At 39.8% G+C, this 10,145-nt stretch overlaps 1 long non-coding RNA gene across 1 annotated transcript; it reads left to right on the top strand.

Annotated features, from left to right (window-relative positions):
• Positions 1 to 438: 438 nt before the first annotated feature.
• On the top strand, positions 439 to 9,749 carry LOC116698351 (uncharacterized). The gene is made up of 3 exons (XR_004334194.1): positions 439 to 537; positions 7,587 to 7,588; positions 9,738 to 9,749. It is a non-coding gene; the product is annotated as an uncharacterized LOC116698351 (long non-coding RNA).
• The last annotated feature ends 396 nt before the right edge of the window (positions 9,750 to 10,145 follow it).

The following is a 10,145-nucleotide window of genomic DNA, read 5'->3' as shown; positions in this document are numbered from 1 at the left end:
CGTAAGTGTCTTTGCTAGTTTAAGACCAACGCAGTTGTCAATTTCCCGTCCAGCGCCCATGTCACATAAACAGCAAATGCTCGATGGGTGCAAATGACTGACCCTTTAAGGACATGCACATCCACTCACACACACATTCACTGAGAGACCAGGTAAACAGAACCAGAATAATAATCCATTTGTTAGTGTATTTCTGGGGAATTTTGTGATGTTATTTCTCTATTCCTTCCTCTTAAAAGTTTGGCAAGTGTTCATTTTAGTTTTTTTAAAGCCTACTTGCTTACTAGCTAGCAGTCTTCTTTTTCACTGCCTTTGCTAGTGCATTATGGATGCCTTACTGCCACCTGTAGTTTAATTTATTATTTATTATTAATAATGATTAATGAAGACACTAAGTACAACCCTTGTGAACCATGCGCTCAACGCACATCTTTTATTCCGATGTCCAACTAGCAAAAGTGGATTTGGACACGCCCTAAACGCACCTGCGCCATTCGCTTCACGCCATGCTCTTAGATCATTAAAGTAGGGCTCTTAGTCTTCTTTTGAATATGAAACTAACTCCAACAGGTTTAAGTATTAATATAAGATTATTACTTAGACACAAAGATTTTGCAGTAAGGACTGTGCTTTTATCAACTCAAACAAAAGAAAACAGTCACATTGTTGCTTTTGTCGTGCCTTGTGTAGTTTACAGATTTAATCAGGGAAACTATAAATGTAGTTTTACTTTATTGATGTAATCAGCTCCAGCTGAAAAATATATATCAAATGTCTGACAAAGTATTAAGTGGATACCCCGAAAAAACAACCCCACCAAGTTTATTAGTGACCATTTTGCAGTGCATCAAATAATGTAACTAAGCTACTAATAAGTAGCTCCAGGAAAAGGAATACCAAACATTCAAAGTTACAAGAGGTCATCATGTTAGCCTTTAGTCAAATGGCTTTTTGCATAACTTGATGAGGCCAACTGTCTCGTTTGATAAGTGAATTGAAGCTTTTAAGCTTTGACTGTCATCCAATTAAGATTCAGAAAATGTGTTTGTTTTATGGTTATGAGATGTAAATATAATCCGGAGCATCTGTGTTGTTTATAAATCAATGCAGTTAATGTACAGAAGGCCGGCTTTGTTGTAGCTTTTCACACACACACACACACACACACACACACACACACACACACACACACACACACACACACACACACGTACACGCACACACACTTACACACCACACACTATTGCATTGCTTTAGGAGGCAGGTTGGACACATCTTACTGTATATCTTTATCAAAACTGAGCTGCATTATCATAATTGTCAGCTTTTACTGTATCTTGTCTATTTAACATCATTTTGGTTGTATTTTTAGATCTGCAGCCTGCTTGAGATTCAGCAACACTGATTAAATAGACAGAGGCACTCACCATACCAAATAAACTCATGTCTTTTCCCAGGAACTCTACGAAAGACAGAAAACAAAGGATCCTGCCAGCAAGAGATGCAAGATCCTTCCTGATTACTGCAGTTGTCACAGGCTGACCAGCAAAGTTGTGAGGAAGTGTAAAGGGATGATTACTGAAACGATAAAAAGTTTACCTGTCTGATAAAGACATAGGGAGAAGTGAGAGGAATGGAATGTGTTTGTAATTGACTGTATGTATGCGTGTGTGTGTGTGTGTGTGTGTGTATGGGGGGGGGGGGGGGGGGGGATAATGACCTACATGATTGATAATCAATGGCCTTCTTCTCCTCTTGTCTCGTGTTTCTGTTCTAGGGTTGTGCTTTAATGTCGCTCCTCTGCTCAATGACCTCATTAAAAGATCTGGTTACCCTCAAACAGCTTTTTAATTTAGCCTAATGATTTTTTGAATAATAGATCAGATACTTGGTAAGCCCCAGGGAGAGAACCTCCTCTTCAAGGTGCCTTTATAGTGAGAGGAGCAGAGGTTTGGGAGTTTGTTATTGTGCTATACATGTTTTTTGTTTAATTCTGGGTTTCTTTCTTTAGCTTCATAGCTTCTTATTAAATATCTTTGTTGGTAATTAATTGTGTCTGAAACCCCAGAGCCCTCCCTAACTCTTACTGTATGTCCCTTTAACCAAACTGAACTATTCTATAAAAATATACCACCATCTTTTTAATGCCATCATCTGCATCCTACTAGTAAGGGTCATTCTTTTTTCTTACATTACATTCATTTGGCTTTCCTCCAAAGCAACTTATAAGTGAATTCACACTCAAATGGAACAAGAGTTAGAACTCATCAAAGCTTGGAAGTGAAACCCCAACTAAACAGCTAGAAGTGTGTAAGAGAGCTACTGTACATCTCATGTGCTTTTTGGGTGTGATGTGAGTAATAGCATAGTAATACTCATTTTGCACAGCTCAGAAAAATGTTTTAGTGACAGAAGGGGAAGTGGGGAAAAGAAAAGACAATGTTAACAGTATTTGGAAAGGCTACCTCTGGTGATATTCTGTCGGTGACAAATCCCATGAAAAGGCCAAAATCAACAATCAAATTAACCTCATTACAACTGTTGCCTGTTTAGCCAAAGCTTGATATATCATAGTACTTTGTGCATTGAGCTCCATTGTTGTCTGAAAACTAAAATAAAAATAAATAAACACATTTGGTGCCATGTTTCGTCTTGACGACAGAAATGGGCAATGTCATGAGTAGATCAAATACATTATCCTGGTGCTGTTAAGATTCACTACTGCACAAAATCGGCTAAAACTAGACCCAAGTAAATGCACTATTTACTCCTGTTTAAGTAATAGAGCCCGACCGATACATCGTCTGGCCGATGTTATCAGCCAATATTAGGCATTTCCCGATCTATCGGTATTAATCATTGATAATGTTTTTTTTTTAAATATCTATTCATCAGAATAATTTATAATGACAAATAAATGATTCAGATAAATGAATATTTCAAAAATTAAAACGGACTGTCAACGGACTGCGTTGTATAGTTTGTCCACCAGAGGGCGCTCTACAACGTCCCTGTTGGCAACACGGATTTTCTTTTTTTATGTGTTTTTGTTCAAAGGACTTTAAGTTTCATATCTTAAGTTTGTATTTTATACATTTTATTTATCAGAACTTTAATAAATATTTTGATGTTCCTTTGTTCTGTTGTGACAATAAAACAAATTAATATCATATTATGTTAGTGAGAACTCATAAATAACTACAAATAACTAATGTTAGGGAAATCTGTTTATGTTTTGTTACGCATTTCTGGATTAAAAAAAAAAAACTGTATATTGGCCGATTTATTGGCATATATTATCATATTTTTAAATAACCAAATATTTAAATTGGTATCGGCCTTAAAAATCCTTAATCGGTCTGGCTTGTCTTGAGAAAAAATCAAATGATATGCGCGATATATGCTCTCAGTTGACACTAACGCAGCTTGAGTCTGAGTGCCAGACAGGGACTGAATGTTTGGTTTTGGTCTTCTTGTGGGGTTTGTTAATGATAACAAGATAAAGAATACTGCTATTTTATATTGTCGTTTAATCTTTAAAATCTGTCTTTTCACTGAGGTTTTGCATGACGGATTTTTTTGACTGATAAAGATTTTCTTTCCCAAAAGCCTTTCATGAGCCCTGACTTATGGCAATAGTTGAGTAAGGTAAAAAGGGGTTAGAGTAAGCAGGTGGGGTATCAGCGATAGTAAGGGTGAGCATTGTCTGTTTGGTGATGCAGCTCAATTGCACAAACCTCTGTCATAAACAACCATATCATCAGAGATAAAATTATGCACTGCACTCAATCTAAGGTTTATATGCATTTCTCAGTGAAATGTCTTGGGAACTTAAAGTATGCAGAGTTCATAGCTTCCTTGAATACACAGTGAACGAACTGTCACATGCAAACCCAAGTGATGAATGGAACTCAAAATCAATTTTCTATAAATGCCTTGGGAGGGATCCATCCTCTCCATATATAGCAGAGTGAACTGTAATCTGTGCAGCTTCCTTCAGTACTGAGACACCAACACAAACATATTCCCTTCCCACACCCACAACATAGCCAAATCCACAGCCTCACACACAAACAACACAAACAGTGAGTGTGAAGGGAAGAGACAAGCTCTGTCCCTGATCAGTAGTCACCCAGGCCTCTTCGTCTCAACATGATCACTGCCTGTCATTAGTCAGTTACTCTGTAAATTATTTAACCATGCACATGTTTGGAACCGTCTAAACACACCAGACACAACGCCACGCAAAATGCTTTCATGCACCGAGCAATGCACTGACACACTCTCAGAAAATCGGACTCTCGGAATGAATGAATAAGTAAGGCGTGAAATAAATAAATAAGCAAAACAAACAAAAAACAAGCTTGGATGGCGTGGGGGAGCCTGAGCAGGGGGATGACGGTGTAATTTAGCACTCCACTTCAATCCCAGTCAAATTAAAAGGGAATCTTAATGCATGTGTCTCTCCCAGCATTGATGTGCTCTCTCTCTGTGATATGGTGTTGAGTTGGTAGACGCAATATGCCTGACAATCTATTCCCCGACTGGCCCTGCTGCCACTCAAACTAAGCACAGCACTACTGTAGCTATTAGACAGGCTCTTTTGGGGAACTGATGGCTTTTCAGTGGAAAGAAAACTATCAGGGCTCTTTTGTGTACGTTTTTGTGGGTGTATGTTTGTGCATCTGGGCGTGTGTGTACGTTCATGCCTAATCATATATGTAGCCATGTTTCTGTGTGTGCAATTGACCGTGAGCATGCTTAACCGTGTGTCTATGCATGTATGCGTGTTCAGTATGAGTGTCAGAACTCAAGGGCCTTGTAATCAGCACTGAGCGAACGCTGAGCATTATGAGGCCTCGGCAGCCGGAACTCAAGACAACATCATGCACAAAGTGGGTAAACAGCGTTTGACATGTTTTCAATATGGTTACATTACAACAAGCTGCGTTTGATTGAAAAGCTAATATTCAAGCCATGCAAATCATCAATCATGGGAAAAGGCCTATTAATTATTCAATAGAACAGTCTAATTCAAGAATCAATGTAGGGAAGCGGAGAGAGGGATGAGGAGGCTCCCAGCAGGGAGAGAGAGAGAGAGAGGGAGTGGGTAATATAAAGGAATAGGAAATTACCCCTCTCTCTCTGAGCTGTGGCCCATCTCGTCCCGAGCTGTCAAAAACAACTGCCGCTCCCGCGTTTCATCTCACCAAGTTTAAAGACGACTTTTGAAACACTTCATTTTCCTTGCAAAACTCGTTAGGTCTTTGTTCCTCATTAGTTCATCTTCTTTTCTCCGTCTCAGTCTCTGTTACTCCTCCTCTGTTGCGCCCCCCCTTCCTATATCACTCCTTTCTTTTTTCTTCGAAGTCATCGTTATGGCTCTTATGACCGCCTGGCTTGGGCGTTTTGAAGTTTGGTATTGTGCCGTATGATCTCCGGCAATTACAACTGGGCCAAATCTCTTCCTTGGGAATTCATTATTTACGTTCAATTTAACAAATTCATCAGCAGTCCCCTCAGTAGAATTGGGGGTGTGTAAGTGGTCGGCTGTAACGAAGCTGGGGCACAGACCAGCTCAATCAGCTCAAATACAAAGACTTGTAGTATTTCCTCCAGCCATGCCCCCCGGCCCCCAGCACCTCAAAGGTGTTTTCACAGGGTTCATTAGTCACTGGGGACTTCTAAAGTCCAACAGTACACCCATTTCAAAGCTCATTAGTATATATTATTAATGAATTAATATCCAATATCTTAGATAGACCTAGGCTATCGTTAAAAGTTCTGGACTGAGCGTTAGCTTCATTCAAAGCCTCATTTGGGTGGCAGCGTCTGAACTTCCACTTGTGACTTTTTGCAGATAATTTGGGCTACGCCGGGCCTCAGCAGCTCTCTTGGTTGTGGCACTGTGAACTCTCTATCCTCTCATGCTCATAAAACTCTTGAGGTGTCTATGAGGAATTTAAAGCCCATCAACCACACAGCCACATCTGGCCTATCTGATAACAACTTTGTGGTTCAGAAACTGAGAAAAAGTCAATAGAAAGTGGTTGCGGGGGATTCAGGGACATGCCAGGTGGAACAGTGAGTTGAAGAGGATTTTTGTGTGACCACAGTCACACAAGATGTAAAGTAATCCAAACCCAAGCTGTAGCCCCGTGAAGTCAGTAGTTTTTAATAATATTACACTGATTGAACTGTTTTATTGATAGTAAACAACAAATGTTCTATTCACTAACTATTATTTTGTTGATCACTTAATAAATGGCCAATAATATTAAGGATAAGGCTGTTATTATGCTTGTTGTGAAAACATTCTGGGAAAATTAACTACTAACAAGAACCCAAAGGCTGACACATTCCATTCCCCTGTGCTAATGACCTCCATTGTTTACAAAAACTATTTAACAAAAACCAAAAATTGAGCTGACATGTTCCTTCACTATGTTGAACATGGCCGGTTTTGTTTATTTTGAGTCAATCCCACAAACACCAGCCTGCTGCTAAATACTCACTATTTGTACTATTCTACTATTTCCTTCTGTTTGAGTAAAATTTGCTGTACTTTTTAATACAGAGCAAAGCTGTTTTAGGCAGCTACATAAGCTTCTTAAAAGTCTTAAAGGGTAGGTTCACAATTTCTGGATTCTGTCTTAAAAACAAGGTGCCCATGCAGCAGCTTATATTGGGAGCACCTTATGAATTGACTGTTTAATGGCCAGTATGGACAGGAGGCATGATTACAGCATACAAAATTTGTTTTAGCGTTCATATGGGCACCTGACTATTCTGCTCAGACAGAGTTGAAAAATTGTGATCCGTTCTTAATAATTTATGTCTTGAGTAACATTCAATAGGCTTGAGGCTGAGCGCCACAGAATGAGTTAGGAAGTCTGAATGTATTGAGAGACGGATTATTACATTGTTGGATATGGTATTTTGACCATAATAAAAGTTTGGAACAATGTCTGCTTTATCCTGAAACACTGGGCTATGGAGAGGCTGTTTTGCTTTAGGTAGTGTATAAATATGATCCAAGAAGGCTATAAGGGTAATAAATCCATAAATCTGACGATTTATCAGATGCCAAGTGGTGGTTTATAATACTGTAAGACAGGATTTCACTACTCTTGGAAGTTATCATGGCATCATTTTATACTCAGCAGCAAGGACTTAGCAGCCGTGGCCTGTACTGAATTTACTCTAGTAATTACCAAGGACAGCATTACCCAGTTTAAATTGAAATTATGCCCTTGCATGTATTTGATTGGGCAACACATTGAGTTACCACAAAAAAGGAGCCAAGTTCAACTGTTTTTTTGGCGGATGACCCTGCATTTCTTTCACACAGTGCTATAGTCTGCCTGAACACAGCCTGAACCATCACAACGGAAAAATGACAAAGTCAACCCTTACTCTAACCTCCTCAAGTTAAAGCTAAGTTTAACCATAACCCTAAAACCAAGTGTCAAGTGTCCTATAACAGGCAAGGCAAAAAAATGTAACAAGGCCTGAAGCTGCACTTCAGACAGAATCCGTATAACTGTATATTTGCTAACTTAACGAGAAGGGTCACAGACAGTGAGGAGTAAGAGGACAATCAGAGAATACAAGAATACAGAGCACACACAGACACACACACACAAAGGATCATGAAACACAACACCAAGGGCCCTCTCTGCGCATGTTAAACAATACTCTGACTGTCAACACTCAGGCATAAATTAGCAGCCGTGGCCTGTACTGTATTTATTCTGGTAATTACCTCCCAGGAGGACACACTCACACACACACACACACACACACAAACACACACACACCACAGAGTGGCACGACACACTGCACCAGCCCGTCACCTCAGAGTGTGAGGGAGGGTGTGTGTGTGTGTGGTGTGTGTGTGTGTGTGTGTGTGTGTGTGTGTGTGTGTGTGTGTGTGTGTGTGTGTGTGTGTGTGTGTGAGAAACATATGCATGCAAGAATTAGAGCTATCCCTCCCTTTGAATGTGCTCAGGAGCTTTAAACCATATAATCAGTGAGCTGATAAAAGCTCATCATTCTATTCCTTTAAGGGACAGCAACCTCTGAGACAGATAGTGACTGATTGATAGACAGCTCTGAAAACATTACAGATTGGGATATCAGAGTTCAATAAAAAAACTGACAAAGAAGAGTGAAACAGCAAGAAAGACAGAGAGAGGGAGAGAGAGAGGGACAGGAAGGAAAATAAGAGACACGAGAACAAGAGAGGGAGACGCAGGGAGACAGGGACACAGGCAATGACAGCCACATGAAATCTCATCTTCATTTTTGACAATGGGGGAACCATCTGAAGACCAGAGAACAGAGGGAGGAATTTAACTGCTTTCATCTTGTCATAATTATCTCCAAGAAGCCACATGAAAGGGAAAATCTGTGTTTTTTGTTTATAAATTAGAGAACAAGGACATTTTCTGTGTCAACTTTGATGGCATTTTTCCTCTGTGCATGGTTGAACAGTCCTGGGCTAATGATCCCTTCTCTTCTTAAAGCTGAGAAAAAAAGCACTGATGGAAATTGCAATAAAAACTACACTAATCACAATTTAGCGCAAGAACGTAGAGCTGAAGTGTCATAATTCAGAGAGCATCATTATTGAAATTGTTACAATTGTTGTGCACTCATACGTCTGTGAATACTTAAGTATCTTCCAATTTCTTTGCATTACTGCCCACCAGCGCCAACTGAAACTCATAGAAAACATAACACGTTCATCTGGAGAAAAACAGCAGCGTGGCTGGCCTGACTGTTAGTGGGTGAAGCAGGTTTTTTCTCTGAGGCTCAACCATCATTAAAAAGAGCCGAGGTCATTTCTATGATCCATGCAGTTGGGCTTTCATGGGCAGATCAACAAATGGAGGCTGAAACCAACGGCAACAGCGATCAATAATTCCCTTCAAGACACACAGGAGCACTCTGGGTATCCATCAATCTTAACCCTCAGACAGGAAGTTAACCACAAACTGGAAATAATAACTGCATGGGTTAGTTGACGCCTTGTTGCCACAACTCTTCCTGGTGACAGTGTACATGTTTTATCTGTCCCAAATGCGTATTTACTCTACTGTAGAGGCGTTGTTAACACAGACAACAAAGAAATTCCTTAAAGGGTCAGTTTACCCAAATTACAAAAAATGAAAAATTTAAATAACTCTGGTGCTTTCTTGTTTTTAACAAGGAATAACTGGGACACTTTATGGAAAGAGAAATTGCTTTTTAATGTAATATTGCAATGTGTTAAGCTTCATAAACTAAATTTCGTTCATCCTCACTACTGGTGTGATGGTACTAACTATCCAAATGGCTAGATACCGTGTGGAGTAACTGGAAAGAAATGTATTTGTGATTGTTGAACTGACCCTTTAAGGACATGCACATCCGCTCACACACATTTACTGAGAGACCAGGTAAACAGAACCAGAATAATAAACAGAATAATAATACATTTGTGAAACCTGTGTGTTAGTGTATTTCTGGGGAATTTTGGGATGTTATTTCTCTATTTTAAAGGGGCCAAGTGGAGTTTCTGTTTACCTTTAGTAATATATTGTCTGTATCCTTGACGTCTGCGTTTCCTTCCTCTTAAAAGTTTGAGAAAGTGTGCATTTTAGTTTTTTTAAAGCTTACTTGCTTACTAGCTAGCAGTCTTCTTTTTCACTGCCTTTGCTAGTGCATTATGGATGCCTTACTGCCACCTGTAGTTTAAAACAGGAGCCCACTCAAAAATACAGATAGGGCCCTATCTTGCACCCGATGCAGCACAAAAGTCTGACACAGGTGTCTTTGCTAGTTTAAGACCGATGCAGTTGTTAATGCCCTATCCCGAAACCACGTCGTTTAAATAGCTAAAGCACCTGCGTCCATTTTTGCGCCCATCGGCGTGCTGGTCTTACAGGGAGGTGTGTTCAGGTGAATTCTTGCCGTGTTGCTATCTTGAGGCAGCGGGAAGTGATCGCGCCATTGACCAACAAAAACCTGGTCTAAAGTCAACAGGGCAGCCTTTCATTGTTATTTTAAAAGCGTATTAGTAAAAAGCGCCTAGGCTTATGCACAGTGTGCACACACTATACTTGTTACACACACACACACACACACACACACACACACAC

This window comes from Etheostoma spectabile, chromosome 11 (genome assembly GCF_008692095.1).
Source record: "Etheostoma spectabile isolate EspeVRDwgs_2016 chromosome 11, UIUC_Espe_1.0, whole genome shotgun sequence".
Classification (NCBI taxonomy): Eukaryota; Metazoa; Chordata; class Actinopteri; order Perciformes; family Percidae; genus Etheostoma; species Etheostoma spectabile.
The sequence above is the reverse complement of the archived record's forward strand: the minus strand, read 5'-3'. Positions and strand labels throughout refer to the sequence as shown.